At 41.5% G+C, this 17,134-nt stretch overlaps 1 protein-coding gene across 1 annotated transcript in view; it reads right to left on the reverse strand.

Moving 5' to 3' along the window:
* The window catches only part of LOC139761068 (C-reactive protein-like), a 237,177-nt gene that overhangs the window by 150,300 nt on the left and 69,743 nt on the right, over positions 1-17,134 (reverse strand). The window contains exon 2 of the mRNA XM_071684885.1: positions 16,107-16,271. The gene's annotated coding sequence lies outside the window, so the exon portion shown is untranslated. The remainder of the gene's footprint in view (positions 1-16,106; positions 16,272-17,134) is intronic.

Raw genomic sequence — 17,134 nt, forward strand, 5'->3', positions numbered from 1 at the left:
ATGTGGGATATGAATAGCTTGCTAAGTATTTCCATAACCACAAACTTACCTCCCACACCATACAATCTTAAGACCTTCCACAAAGCATCTCTATCAACCCGATCATATGTCTTCTCCATATCTATAAATGCATATGTATTTCGAATTATTTCTTGCTCACATTCTTCAAAGCAAACACCTGATCCACGCATCCTCTACCACTACTGAAACCACACTGCTCCTCCCCAGTCTGATGCACTGTACATGCCTTCATCCTCTCAATCAATACCCTCCCATACAACTTACCAGGTATACTCAACAGAGTTATGCCTCTGTAGCTTGAACACTCACCTTTATCCCCTTTACCCAAGTATATGGCACTATACATGCATTTCGCCAATCCTCAGGCACTTCAGCGTGATCCATACATACAGTGGATATCCTTACCAACCAATCAACAACACATTAATTAATGAATTCAACTGCACTACCATTCAAACCCGCCGCCTTGCCGGATTTCATCTTCCACAAAGCTTTCACCACCTCTTCTCTCTTCACTCTCGGACTTCCCACACCACCCAGACCAAAACACCCTACATCTGCCACTCTGTCGTTAAACACATTCAACAATCCATCAAAATACTGACTGTATCTCCTCCTCATTCCATCACTACCTGTTATCACGTCCCCCTTCACCTATGTTCCCATTTGTTCTCTTGTCTTTCGTACAGTATTTACCTCCTTCCAAAACATCTTTTTATTCTCCCTAAAGTTTAATGATACTCTCTCACCCCAACACTCATCTACCCTCTTTTTCAACCCTTGCACCTTCCTCTTGACCTCCTGCCGATTTCAAGATTTTATATATCTCCCAGTCATTTGCACTCCTTCCTTGTAAGCACCGTCTACTCCCACCTTACTCATGCCATAAAAATCTCTTGCACATGCCATCACTGATTCCCTACATATATCCCATTCCTCACCCACTCACCTCACGTCATTTGCTCTCATATATATATATATATATATATATATATATATATATATATATATATATATATATATATATAAGTAGTGAGTGCACTTAAAAGAAAAATCACAGGGAAACGGAAAATACGAAGTGTCAAGCGCCATATATCACATCGTCAAAATGAGAACCAGGATGCATTAGACCAGCCGCCACTGAGCAGGGGAACGTACATGAGGGATTTGGGTATAGGTCACCTTCAACCACGTCACCTCTCTCTCAAGTTACAAAATCAGATTAACCCGTGCTCCAGGAAACATGTCTAGATTTTTTGTAGCAAGGTCGTATACTTCACATAAACCAACATTTTGTTTCATAATGACATGCATACTATGTTTGATACCGAGACGTTTCCACAATAGTTCTATCAACTGTTCACTTACTGTTTGTGACGACCTTAGCGTTGCTACGCTCAAATACAGTCATCACAATCACTAATAACAAATACTGCATTACAGTCATGACCATACCTAACGTTATCTTTTATGTTGTTTAACCATAACACATAAGAACCTCAGCAGCATGATCAGTGTAAAACTGATCACACTCTTGACAGAAAACATCATACACACAACCCTTATGAGCAGTTACAGAATATCTTGGAAGACTTTCCCCAACCGTATTGCTACTGCTGAAGACTACATTAAAACGTTTGTAACAACACAGGAAAATCAAGGAAGTTCTCGTAGTCAGCTTTTGTTTACAAATGGTTCTTTTAGCATGAACGTTTCAAAAAAAAAAAGGCTGTCTAAAAATATCATAAGCAGAGTCAAGGGACGTTTGGGATACTGTAATCTATAATCGGTATCATAAATATTGCAGCAATGGCTGGAATAATGCTAGGGGCCACCAATGCAATAACTCAATCAATGACAAATACTGTTGCAATGTCTCTTCTCAAACATGGCAGGGATATCAGTGTAAATAAAAATGCTGGTTTGTATAAAATGGTTAACTTTTTCAGTAAACCTTTCTTTAATATTTCCCAGATCATACGTTAACTTGATTCCGTAACTTGAGACAGGTGAGGTCGTCGAAGGTGATGTGCCTTAATTAATCGCCGTACCTGCTTCATATGCCCTCCCCCGGCCGGTGGCGGCGGGTGGCTTGCTACACTCTGGTTCTTTTTATCCGTTCACAGTCCTGACAATGTAATATACATAATGAAGCGTTTAACATTTCGTATTTTTTGTTCCAATGGGGTTTTTCCTGCATACACACACACACACACACACACACACACACACACACACACACACACACACATATATATATATATATATATGAGTTTGAATGGAGAAAAACTGGAGGAAGTGAAGTGTTTTAGATATCTGGGAGTGGATCTGGCAGCGGATGGAAACATGGAAGCGGAAGTGGGGGAGGGGGCGAAAATTCTGGGAGTCTTGAAGAATATGTGGAAGTCGAGAACATTATCTCGGAAAGCAAAAATGGGTATGTTTGAAGGAATAGTGGTTCCAACAATGTTGTATGGTTGCGAGGCGTGGACTATGGATAGAGTTGTGCGCAGGAGGATGGATGTGCTGGAAATGAGATGTTTGAGGACAATGTGTGGTGTGAGGTGGTTTGATCGAGTAAGTAACGTAAGGATAAGAGAGATGTGTGGAAATAAAAAGAGCGTGGTTGAGAGAGCAGAAGAGGGTGTTTTGAAATGGTTTGGTCACATGGAGAGAATGAGTGAGGAAAGATTGACCAAGAGGATATATGTGTCGGAGGTGGAGGGAACGAGGAGAAGAGGGAGACCAAATTGGAGGTGGAAAGATGGAGTGAAAAAGATTTTGTGTGATCGGGGCCTGAACATGCAGGAGGGTGAAAGGAGGGCAAGGAATAGAGTGAATTGGAGCGATGTGGTATACCGGGGTTGACGTGCTGTCAGTGGATTGAATCAAGGCATGTGAAGCGTCTGGGGTAAACCATGGAAAGCTGTGTAGGTATGTATATTTGCGTGTGTGGACGTATGTATATACATGTGTATGGGGGTGGGTTGGGCCATTTCTTTCGTCTGTTTCCTTGCGCTACCTCGCAAACGCGGGAGACAGCGGCAAAAAAAAAAAAAAAAAATTATATATATATATATATGTATATATATATATATATATATATATATATATATATATATATATATATATATATATATATATATATATGGATTTTGAAGAACTGTTGAATATGTTTGATGATAGAGTGGCAGACATAAGGTGTTTTGGTGGAGGTGGTGTGCGAAGTGATAGGGTCAGGGAAAATGGTTTGGTAAACAGAAAAGAGGTGTGAAAGCTTTGCGGAAAATGAAAGCTGGCAAGGCGGCGGGTTTGGATGGTATTGCAGTGGAATTCATTAAAAAATGGGGTGACTGTGTTGTTGACTGATTGGTAAGGATATTCAGTGGAAGTGAAGTATTTTAGATATCTGGGAGTGGATTTAGCAGTGGATGGAACCATGGAAGCGGAAGTGAGTCACGATGTGCGGGAGGGGGACGAAGGTTCTGGGAGTATTCAATAATAGAAGATTCAATGATATTTCTCGTGATACTGGAGTTAGAATCAATAACTGAGATGGCATCATTCCAGTCAATACAATGATCATAGTTTTCAACGTGACTAAACAATTGAATCTTCAATTATCAAATACACAAAGAATTATAACCTTAATATTAGTGAAGGTCATACAAATTGGATAACTTTATTGTTGATGAAATTTGTAGACAATGCCCCTTCTTGTCCACATGATAAGTTTATGATACGCTCGTTGTCTTTCTTGGACGATCACTTGTTTACCAAATGGCGTCCTAGCGACGTCTCTTCGTTGTATATCAACTGACTTGTATTTCTATCTTGTAGCTCCCACGATGATGTGATTATTACACGAAAGTGCACTTGGGAACTTTTCGTGTTTCATTTTCCACGTGGACTCATAGAAATATCTTGATCACGCGCAAAATTGTGATCCTTTCCAACTTATATATATATATATATATGAGAAGAGTGGGAGGTGGGTTGATTAGAAAGGGTAGTGAGTGGTGGGATGAAGAAGTAAGAGTATTAGTGAAAGAGAAGAGAGAGGCATTTGGACGATTTTTGCAGGGAAAAAATGCAATTGAGTGGGAGATGTATAAAAGAAAGAGACAGGAGGTCAAGAGAAAGGTGCAAGAGGTGAAAAAAAGGGCAAATGAGAGTTGGGGTGAGAGAGTATCATTAAATTTTAGGGAGAATAAAAAGATGTTCTGGAAGGAGGTAAATAAAGTGCGTAAGACAAGGGAGCAAATGGGAACTTCAGTGAAGGGCGCAAATGGGGAGGTGATAACAAGTAGTGGTGATGTGAGAAGGAGATGGAGTGAGTATTTTGAAGGTTTGTTGAATGTGTTTGATGATAGAGTGGCAGATATAGGGTGTTTTGGTCGAGGTGGTGTGCAAAGTGAGAGGGTTAAGGAAAATGATTTGGTAAACAGAGAAGAGGTAGTGAAAGCTTTGCGGAAGATGAAAGCCGGCAAGTCAGCAGGTTTGGATGGTATTGCAGTGGAATTTATTAAAAAAGGGGGTGACTGTATTGTTGACTGGTTGGTAAGGTTATTTAATGTATGTATGACTCATGGTGAGGTGCCTGAGGATTGGCGGAATGCGTGCATAGTGCCATTGTACAAAGGCAAAGGGGATAAGAGTGAGTGCTCAAATTACAGAGGTATAAGTTTGTTGAGTATTCCTGGTAAATTATATGGGAGGGCATTGATTGAGAGGGTGAAGGCATGTACAGAGCATCAGATTGGGGAAGAGCAGTGTGGTTTCAGAAGTGGTAGAGGATGTGTGGATCAGGTGTTTGCTTTGAAGAATGTATGTGAGAAATACTTAGAAAAGCAAATGGATTTGTATGTAGCATTTATGGATCTGGAGAAGGCATATGATAGAGTTGATAGAGATGCTCTGTGGAAGGTATTAAGAATATATGGTGTGGGAGGAAAGTTGTTAGAAGCAGTGAAAAGTTTTTATCGAGGATGTAAGGCATGTGTACGTGTAGGAAGAGAGGAAAGTGATTGGTTCTCAGTGAATGTAGGTTTGCGGCAGGGGTGTGTGATGTCTCCATGGTTGTTTAATTTGTTTATGGATGGGGTTGTTAGGGAGGTAAATGCAAGAGTTTTGGAAAGAGGGGCAAGTATGAAGTCTGTTGGGGATGAGAGAGCTTGGGAAGTGAGTCAGTTGTTGTTCGCTGATGATACAGCGCTGGTGGCTGATTCATGTGAGAAACTGCAGAAGCTGGTGGCTGAGTTTGGTAAAGTGTGTGGAAGAAGAAAGTTAAGAGTAAATGTGAATAAGAGCAAGGTTATTAGGTACAGTAGGGTTGAGGGTCAAGTCAATTGGGAGGTGAGTTTGAATGGAGAAAAACTGGAGGAAGTGAAGTGTTTTAGATATCTGGGAGTGGATCTGGCAGCGGATGGAACCATGGAAGCGGAAGTGGATCATAGGGTGGGGGAGGGGGCGAAAATTCTGGGAGCCTTGAAGAATGTGTGGAAGTCGAGAACATTATCTCGGAAAGCAAAAATGGGTATGTTTGAAGGAATAGTGGTTCCAACAATGTTGTATGGTTGCGAGGCGTGGGCTATGGATAGAGTTGTGCGCAGGAGGATGGATGTGCTGGAAATGAGATGTTTGAGGACAATGTGTGGTGTGAGGTGGTTTGATCGAGTGAGTAACGTAAGGGTAAGAGAGATGTGTGGAAATAAAAAGAGCGTGGTTGAGAGAGCAGAAGAGGGTGTTTTGAAGTGGTTTGGGCACATGGAGAGGATGAGTGAGGAAAGATTGACCAAGAGGATATATGTGTCGGAGGTGGAGGGAACGAGGAGAAGAGGGAGACCAAATTGGAGGTGGAAAGATGGAGTGAAAAAGATTTTGTGTGATCGGGGCCTGAACATGCAGGAGGGTGAAAGGAGGGCAAGGAATAGAGTGAATTGGAGCGATGTGGTATACCGGGGTTGACGTGCTGTCAGTGGATTGAATCAAGGCATGTGAAGCGTCTGGGGTAAACCATGGAAAGCTGTGTAGGTATGTATATTTGCGTGTGTGGACGTATATATATATACATGTGTATGGGGGGGGGCGGTTGGGCCATTTCTTTCGTCTGTTTCCTTGCGCTACCTCGCAAACGCGGGAGACAGCGACAAAGTATAATAAAAAAAAAAAATAAAATATATATATATATATATATATATATATATATATATATATATATATATATATATATATATATATATATTCAAGAATCTATGTACTCCGGCAAGTCATGAACAAACTGGATGGAACGAGTAAGATACATGAGCAGGGTTGACCCACCCGGCAAGGTCAGCATCGGGTTGAGTAGGTCAGTGAAGTCTGGATTTGGGAGTATTAGGACCTGAGTACCAGGAACCATCATTTTCCGTCCTAGGTATCAAGCAGGTCAAGTAGACGAACCTTGGCTCGTGGGGGCTTGTTCCTGTATTTCCACCGTCCACTCGGGAGGGTAGAGCCAGGCTGGGTGCGGTCCAAGGGTCATGACAGCAAAGACATTCCATGGCCAGCCAGCGTGATTACGTTCATCCACAATCCCGAGATTTTCACTCCTCGTGCGTGAGACTTCCATTGTTTCATTTCTGTCCAAAAGGTTCTTGTGTTACGTCCACTGCAATCACAACTTCTTCCCCTCGTGCAATACTCTAGTATTATTGGAAAATATTTCTTGTCTTTCTTATTCTAATTAAGTTCCTTAATATGTCCTCCAAATGGTCAGCTTCTTCGTGTTTCAAATACCTATTCCATGTCGTCATTTCTAATGAGGGAAGCAGATATACTCATGAGTCTCGTTCTTCTTTGATCCTGATTTAGCAAGTCTATGGCTTCTGATCACGCCTTGTAGCTTACATTATTTCACGTACACTGCGACCCTTTCCAACATATCTCTATCTTACTTGTAGGTGGCGGTCTAACATCTGTTGTATACTCTGAATTGCATCTAACATACGCTGCTTTTTTCTTTTCTTTGTCTCAGTTCATGTACCGGAGGGCAATTTTGGAATTCATCAGTGGATAGTTTATTTCCATGATTCTTCTTGTATCATGGTTCTATTGCAGCAGTCTGGGTATGTTGTCAACACACATTTCTCTCACGTGTCGATTTCTGAAACTGGTTCCTTACAGGACAATGGTCAGAACTTGTCCTGATGTAATTGTGCCTCTTCTTAACTTTGCATTTGGTCGAGCTGAATTTCAAGAACTACGTTTCAGACCAATGTTCCCCTCAGGTTATCCCAGTCGAGAATATTCCTAGTTCCTCTCATAATGCTATCATTATCTGCAAACATTCCGGTAATGTCGAGTTCTTCTTACATACAAAGTACATCGACCAGGGAGAGCAATGCCTCACCCACAAAGCCTATGGTACACTAGCGTTACCATTTTCACCCAGTGTATGAAGGCACCTCAGATATGTGTCCTACGAGTTATATCAATACCGACCCAAAGTTTCGATAAGCCTTGAAGGAAATCCTCACTCACACTATTATATTCATACATTTATCATTTTTATGAAAGACCTAATACTCTTCAGTCATTATCTTTTACTGAACACCTCTGGAAAATACAGCTCCTTCCAACTATTCTTCTTAAAAACTAAATTCTTGACGCCTTTATTCCCTCACATTATTCCACCTACCATACCTCATCTTTACATTCATATTTCATCCAGCAGACGTAAGAGATACTCAAAACTTTATGAGCAATAAGATGTTTCATGAATAAGATTCAATCACAGCGAAAGATTCTGACATGCCTTCATCTATGCGGGAAGAAACCCTTTCCAGTATATATATATGGACTCTACCTAAATATACTTGAAAATGGCCAGAACGATTAGTTGAGAATCCTACTCCTAACGACAAATGAGGATTCGACAAATAAAGCTGAAGGACAGTTTGGTTCAAGCGATCACCGGCGATTCACTACTGCGGTAACTTTCAACACTGAGTGTAATGTTGGTCAACATGAAAGTCGTGATAATTTTACCATATTTTAGAATCGCAAATTTTAATAATCTTAGCACTGCTCTTGACAAGCAAATCTAGGAATGACATGGATGGAGCTTGGAATAGCTTCAGTAAAACTTTCATAGTGGTGGTGGAAAGACGTGTGCCAATACGTATCTGACAGTCTTCTTCCAAAATGAGGCCAGAGTGGTGGAGCTATGAAATAAAGAAGTGCTTGCTGCATACGAGAGGAACACATAAGAAACTTGGAGACCAATCACTAACATGACAGAATAAATTCCGTAAAATATTCATATGGAAACTAAGAGACTTATACGTTAAAGGAAACAACAGCAGGAAGAGCATATTTCTGAAAATGGCAAAAAGAAACCCTCAAGAGTTTTACAGTTATATTAGAAGTAAGAGAGTCGTTACCTAATCAATCGGTCCACTGATCATGGAAGGTGACCTGGTTCAAGACAACGAAGACGTGGCAAAGATTAAAGGGTTTGATTTTGCACCTGTTTTTACAACTGAAGATAGAACTCATGTCCTTAATCTATTTCCATTGCTAAGAAGGGAATGCGTCTTAAAACATACTGACATAAAAGATGATGGTAAGAGTTTCAGCGCCCAACGGAATAAAAGTAAATAAAACAGCAGGTTCAGATAACTTGTATCTGAGAATCATGAAAGGGAAAAATGAGATAGCGAAACCCTTCACTGCTCTATTCAACAAGTCACTTGCGAAGGGAAATGTTCCAAAGGAATGGAAGTCTGCCAATGTAACACCGACATTCAAAAAAGTTAATGCAATCACTGCTCAGATATTATCCGCCAATCAGCTTATCGTCTACAATTGGTAAAATTATGAAAACCATCACTTGGGATAAGACTGTAAACCATTTTAAGGACCATCACTTAATAAACGATTCTCAGCATAATTTTCGACGATATCGTTCTCGTCTGACAAATCTGCTAGATTTCCTTTATGATACACTAACTCAAAAGATGGAAGTAAAACAGATAATGTCATCTATTTAGATTTTCATCGAATCATTTGATGAAGTTCCACATCAAAGGTTACCAACAAGAGCTAAATTATGTGGTACAGATAAAATTGTACCTCAGTGGTTAGGAAATGAGCTGTTTGAACGTAAACAGAGCAGTGATTAGTGGTCAAGCCTCAGATTGTGTAGATGTAACAAGTGGTGTGCCTCGGGGATCAATTTTGGGACCAGTTCAGTTTCTCAGATATATCATCATACTGATAATGGGCTGCATAGTAAAATATCGAAATTCACGAACGATAATTTGGAAAATAAATCCACAACAAAAACTGAAATCCTGCAGCTCCAAACTGACACAGGTAAACGAATGGAATGGGCTCTTATGTGGCAAATATATATATATATATATATATATATATATATATATATATATATATATAATGATTCCTTGGGATAAGGGAGAAAATTTGCCATTTTCCGCACTAGCGAGGTCGCGTTAAGAACAGAGGACTGAGCCTTAGAGGGAATATCTTCACTTGGCCCCCTTCTCTGTTATTTCTTTAGGAAAATTAAAAAAACAGGAGGGGAGGATTTCCAGCCCCCTGCTCCCTTCCCTATTAGTCGCCTTTTACGACACGCAGGGAATACGTGGGAAGTATTCTTTCTCCCCTATACCCAGGGATGATATATATATATATATATATATATATATATATATATATATATATATATATATATATATATATATATATATACATATATATATATATATATATATATGTATATATATATATATATATATATATATATATATATATATATATATATATATATATATATATAAAACTTCACTTCCTCCAGTTTTTCTCCATTCAAACTCACCTCCCAATTGACTTGACCCTCAACCCTACTGTACCTAATAACCTTGCTCTTATTCACATTTACTCTTAACTTTCTTCTTCCACACACTTTTCCAAACTCAGTCACCAGCTTCTGCAGTTTCTCACATGAATCAGCCACCAGCGCTGTATCATCAGCGAACAACAACTGACTCACTTCCCAAGCTCTCTCATCCCCAACAGACTTCATACTTGCCCCTCTTTCCAAAACTCTTGCATTTACCTCCCTAACAACCCCATCCATAAACAAATTAAACAACCATGGAGACATCACACACCCCTGCCGCAAACCTACATTCACTGAGAACCAATCACTTTCCTCTCTTCCTACACGTACACATGCCTTACATCCTCGATAAAAACTTTTCACTGCTTCTAACAACTTTCCTCCCACACCATATATTCTTAATACCTTCCACAGAGCATCTCTATCAACTCTATCATATGCCTTCTCCAGATCCATAAATGCTACATACAAATCCATTTGCTTTTCTAAGTATTTCTCACATACATTCTTCAAAGCAAACACCTGATCCACACATCCTCTACCACTTCTGAAACCACACTGCTCTTCCCCAATCTGATGCTCTGTACATGCCTTCACCCTCTCAATCAATACCCTCCCATATAATTTACCAGGAATACTCAACAAACTTATACCTCTGTAATTTGAGCACTCACTGGGAGTGGATCTGGCAGCGGATGGAACCATGGAAGCGGAAGTGGATCATAGGGGGCCTTGAAGAATGTGTGGAAGTCGAGAACATTATCTCGGAAAGCAAAAATGGGTATGTTTGAAGGAATAGTGGTTCCAACAATGTTGTATGGTTGCGAGGCGTGGGCTATGGATAGAGTTGTGCGCAGGAGGATGGATGTGCTGGAAATGAGATGTTTGAGGACAATGTGTGGTGTGAGGTGGTTTGATCGAGTGAGTAACGTAAGGGTAAGAGAGATGTGTGGAAATAAAAAGAGCGTGGTTGAGAGAGCAGAAGAGGGTGTTTTGAAGTGGTTTGGGCACATGGAGAGGATGAGTGAGGAAAGATTGACCAAGAGGATATATGTGTCGGAGGTGGAGGGAACAAGGAGAAGAGGGAGACCAAATTGGAGGTGGAAAGATGGAGTGAAAAAGATTTTGTGTGATCGGGGCCTGAACATGCAGGAGGGTGAAAGGAGGGCAAGGAATAGAGTGAATTGGAGCGATGTGGTATACCGGGGTTGACGTGCTGTCAGTGGATTGAAGCAGGGCATGTGAAGTGTCTGGGGTAAACCATGGAAAGCTGTGTAGGTATGCATATTTGCGTGTGTGGACGTATGTATATACATGTGTATGGGGGGGGGTGGTTGGGCCATTTCTTTCGTCTGTTTCCTTGCGCTACCTCGCAAACGCGGGAGACAGCGACAAAGTATAATAAAAAAAAGAAAAATATATATATATATATATATATATATATATATATATATATATATATATATATATATATATATATCTTTCAAACTTTTTTCTTTCAAACTATTCGCCATTTCCCGCGTTAGCAAGGTAGCGTTAAGAACAGAGGACTGGGCCTCGGAGGGAATATCCTCACCCGGCCTCGTTCTCTGTTCCTTCTTTTGGAAAATTAAAAAAAAAAAAAAAGAGAGGGGAGGATTTCCAGCCGCCCGCTCCCTCCCCTTTTAGTCGCCTTCTACAACACGCAGGGAATACATGGGAAGTATTCTTTCTCCCCTATCCCCAGGGATATATATATATATATATATATATATATATATATATATATATATATATATATATATATATATATATATATATATATATTTTTTTTTTTTTTTTCTTTTGCTTTGTCGCTTTCTCCCGCGTTTGCGAGGTAGCGCAAGGAAACAGACGAAAGAAATGGCCCAACCCACCCCCATACACATGTATATACATACGTCCACACACGCAAATATACAGACCTACACAGCTTTCCATGGTTTACCCCAGACGCTTCACATGCCTTGATTCAATCCACTGACAGTACGTCAACCCCGGTATACCACATCGCTCCAATTCACTCTATTCCTTGCTCTCCTTTCACCCTCCTGCATGTTCAGGCCCCGATCACATAAAATCTTTTTCACTCCATCTTTCCACCTCCAATTTGGTCTCCCTCTTCTCCTCGTTCCCTCCACCTCCGACACATATATCCTCTTGGTCAATCTTTCCTCACTCATTCTCTCCATGTGACCAAACCATTTCAAAACACCCTCTTCTGCTCTCTCAACCACGCTCTTTTTATTTCCACACATCTCTCTTACCCTTACGTTACTTACTCGATCAAACCACCTCACACCACACACTGTCCTCAAACATCTCATTTCCAGCACATCCATCCTCCTGCGCACAACTCTATCCATAGTCCACGCCTCGCAACCATACAACATTGTTGGAACCACTATTCCTTCAAACATACCCATTTTTGCTTTCCGAGATAATGTTCTCGACTTCCACACATTCTTCAAGGCTCACAGAATTTTCGCCCCCTCCCCCATCCTATGATCCACTTCCGCTTCCATGTTTCCATCCGCTGCCAGATCCACTCCCAGATATCTAAAACACTTCACTTCCTCCAGTTTTTCTCCATTCAAACTCACCTCCCAATTGACTTGACCCTCAACCCTACTGTACCTAATAACCTTGCTCTTATTCACATTTACTCTTAACTTTCTTCTTTCACACACTTTACCAAACTCAGTCACCAGCTTCTGCAGTTTCTCACATGAATCAGCCACCAGCGCTGTATCATCAGCGAACAACAACTGACTCACTTCCCAAGCTCTCTCATCCCCAACAGACTTCATACTTGCCCCTCTTTCCAAAACTCTTGCATTCACCTCCCTAACAACCCCATCCATAAACAAATTAAACAACCATGGAGACATCACACACCCCTGCCGCAAACCTACATTCACTGAGAACCAATCACTTTCCTCTCTTCCTACACGTACACATGCCTTACATCCTCGATGTATATATATATATATAAATTATATATTGGAAAGGATCACAATTTTGCGCGCGATCAAGATATTCCTATGAGTCCACGGGCAAAATGAAACACGATAAGTTCCCAAGTGCACTTTCGTGTAATAATCACATCATCAGGGGAGACACAAGAGAGAAATATAAGTCAGTCGATATACATCTAAGAGACGATGTACATCAACTGTATATATATATATATATATATATATATATATATATATATATATATATATATATATGGCTGAACCCTCGAGGAAAAAATCCTCATCTGGTCCCCTTCTCTGCTTCTTCTTTTGTTAAATCAAAACAGGGTGGGAGAATTTTCAGCCCTCTGCTCCCACTCTTTTCAGTCGTCTTCTACGACACGCAGGGAATACGTGGGCAGTATTCTTTCTCTCCTATCCCCAGGTATTATATGTATGGAAAGCTACAATATGAATTTTAATTGAGCTACAAAGGGTACATGAGGAGTAATAATCTCTAGTGACCTAAAGCTAAGGAAGCATAGCACAGAAGCAGTAATAAAGGCTAACATAATTCTAGGCTTCATGGGTAGGGTAGGTCTGTCAACTTTAAGTCTACGGAAGTTATCCTCACTCTTTACAGCTCACCGGTGCTTCGCCATATTGAATACCGTGTTCAGTTTTCATCATCTTACTTGAGGAAAGACCGAGACAGGATGGAGAGAATACAAAGGTGAGCCACCAAGATAGTTCCCTGATTAAGAAAGAAATCCTTCAAAAGCCCACTAAACGAAAAATCTATTTAGCTAAGGAAAGATGTTTAGACATGATCTGACACAGGTATTCAAAATCATCAAAGGCTTCGATAAGTCTGATGTAACAAGCTACTTAAGGATAGATTCGGCTGATTTCACTAATGGTTACAAACTCGTGATCAAACGCTTTACCTCGCATGAGGCGAAGTACTTTTTTTCTTCAACGGGATTGTTAGCATATGATATGATTTAACAGTCAGTTACAAGAAGTACTGTAGATACTTTTGATCATAGACTTTCTCAACATTTCGCTTCATATCTACAACTTACTATATGAAAAGTTTACAGGCTTTTCTCTCTGAAAAATCTGTATTTCTTTGTACTCCTGCCGCACTAATCTATGAGCTTCTGTCTTCTTCCACTATTAAAAACAGCCTCGTTAAGACCCGGTGGGCTGTTGCTGTTTGAATTCCTTTATGTTCCTTACATCTGCCTACGGTAGCTTCTATCAAAGCATTCATCAAGTACCTTCACGTCGTCCAAACCATCATTTTGAACCGTTCCGCAAACATCTCAGCAATATCCTCTCTACTCGCTCACTCACACTACTTGCTCGTGCCTGCGTATATCGTATATGATACGCCAGCCAAAATATCATTATATGGTTCACTTCCCTTAATCATTTATCGATGTATGTTACGTTTACCTAATCACATCAAAGCCACTTGTAGTATGTAGTGTTTTATAGCTGTGTACCTTCAGCACTACCCTGCAGAAAAGTGTGGGTTACCCCCCCCCCCCCTTCCCCAGACACACACTCACACACCACTCGTCCGTCAAGGGTGTCAGCCCTCGCCAATAGTTGACGGATCAATTTCCTAAACCTCAATAAACTTATACCCACCTTTCATGGCATCTCCACCACTGAACTTCCATTCCACTCGCTGCCTTTGAAGTTCCACTCGCTCACTCCACCTCTGTACATCCATCCATCCACTTGGCCCACTCTCAAGGACACCTCCACCCTTCCATTCCTTACCTGTCGCCAGGCCGGACTAGTTACAGCCCCGGCAACATTAAGACAAGAATCCCGCTCTAAAGGAGGCTTGGTCTGCACCTAGCAACGACCAGCTGTCGCCTCTGATTCTGTGCAAACTGTAGCAAGTCCAAGGCTGACGAGCGTCCTTTACTCTGGGCACCAGGTGTCCCCCAGCACAGGGTACGAGCCCAGGTAGAGTCCACACCACGCCACTGTCACTCTCGTAACTATACCGGAAAACCACTCCTAATTTTCCGTCTGGCTAAACCGTTAAAGATCTGATGTGCTGCTGTTGGTCAACCGGAAATGAGGTTATCTGTTCTCGTGAACACGGATGCTCCTTCAGAGCCGTAGCTGAACACAAGATAATAATTATATATTCCAATCCACAACATGCACCGTTAGATATGATTTCTAGAATCGTCAGTCGCAAAAGGATGTAGACCTTGATGTCTTGACCATTTCCAGAATATCCAGTGCCAAGGGGAGATAAAAAAAAAAAAAATAAGCTCAGAGGGTGAGAGCTTTTCCAGTGATAGTGGAATGTTCAAAACGCTGACCACGTCCAGAGTACACCCAAACAGGAATGAGGTACTTGTTAAACGAGTATGTTAATCCCATTTTCTACAAAAGGACCCACAGCCAAGTAGGGACTACTGATGAGTTTCTCCTGATGCACAGTAGGAGTCGACCAACCTAGTCCAGTCCCTCTGAGGCTAAGGAGGGCGTCATGCTTTCCTTCTCACGTTACATCGGTGCTCGATGCGACCTCTCCACACACATGCTATGGGAATGCAGGGGGTGAGCACGGGTAGCCAGCGCACCTGGCGGTGGTCGCAGGTACTTGACACAAGGCCAGCGTCAGAAAACCTCAAGCATGTGGAACAAGTGAAGACGATAATTGAAAGTAAAAGTCATGCCCTCTTCTGGGACCAGCACCTGCTAACAAACAGGGCGAGTCATCCTTCCTCAGTTTTTCAGTCTACCTCAGTAACACGACTCTTGATACAAGGACAGGAGACGGATCATAATGGACCAAGTATTCAGTTCAAATTCACCAATCAAGAGATCCTAGCGCAACATTTTTGGTGACCAGACACGTTTTGCAGCTCAACCGTCCCCCGAGAACCCCGTCCTCCCTCCCACCAGAGTCAGAGGCAGCTGCGTGCTGCTAGAACCAGGAGCTGCGGAAGGTGAGAGATAAAATCGAAGATTTTTTTTTTCCCTTTTTTTTTCTGATCAGCGATGTTCTCAACACCAGTTTTAGGTAGAAACGTCAACGCCCAAGCAGGCAAGCGCCCCGGCTGCCCACACCCTGGCCAGCCACACGTCCCACCCTGCCACACATCCGCAAGCAAATGCCTTCACTTATAACTGTTCTAAGACAAAAATGTTCCAATCTTTTTTCTTACCTGCTGTAACACGAGTACCCACAGATAGGAGCGGGCAGTTCCGTAGTGGGCCTACTGGACGGCACTTCGGGGTGTCCCCAACTCAAACTGCTCGTCCCACTGTGTGGGTCAGGGGAAGTGACAGCAACACTAGTTCCGCCTGTCGACATAATCACTCATTCAACCCTTAAAAAGAAAAGAGAGAGAAAAAAAAATGTCAACAGATTTATCCGAAACAGATCACTCACTGACTAAATGTCTCGACATCACTAACTTCATTAACCTCCCTACAGCACGACCGTGGTATATGTGTGTCTCAAGCACAACACAGGCTTATGCAAATTACCCAGGATGAAGTTAGGAGTCCAGTTTCTTTGGATTCCTTCACGTGTCAAACTGAGGTCAGAAACACGACGATAAGGCTGATGAAGTACCAGACACGTCTGCCCTGAAGGATGAGACTGACCATCCGCTAAGCTTACCAATCAGTTGTCTTAAAGCAATGGTTCAGTGAGAACAAAACATTTTAAGACCTTCAGGAGAAAGTGAAATTTACAACAGCAGATCCTTCTATCAACATAATACCATGCAAGAAGACCATATATATATATATATATATATATATATATATATATATATATATATATATATATATATATATATATATATATATATATATTCGCAACTGTTCGCCGTTTCCCGCATTGGTGAGATAGCACCAGGAGCAAGAAGAGATTCTGGGTAATCGGGATCTGAATATGCAGAAGCGTGAAAGGCGTGCACGGGATATAGCCAACTGGAACGATGTGGCACAAGGAGACGACATGCTGTCAATGGACTGAACCAGGCCATGTGAAGCGGCCGGGGAAAACCATGCAAAAATCTGTATGGCCTGGTTGAAGATGGGAAGCTGTGGTTCCGGCGCATTACACATGACAGCTGAACTACAGATGTGAGCAAATGCTGCCTTTCCTCTTCTGTTCTTAGCGCAACCTCGCTAACTCGGGAAACGGCGAGCAAGTTTGGCGGGGTAAAATTTTTGAGTGTCT

The sequence above is a fragment of the Panulirus ornatus genome, chromosome 3 (genome assembly GCF_036320965.1).
Source record: "Panulirus ornatus isolate Po-2019 chromosome 3, ASM3632096v1, whole genome shotgun sequence".
Lineage (NCBI taxonomy): Eukaryota > Metazoa > Arthropoda > Malacostraca > Decapoda > Palinuridae > Panulirus > Panulirus ornatus.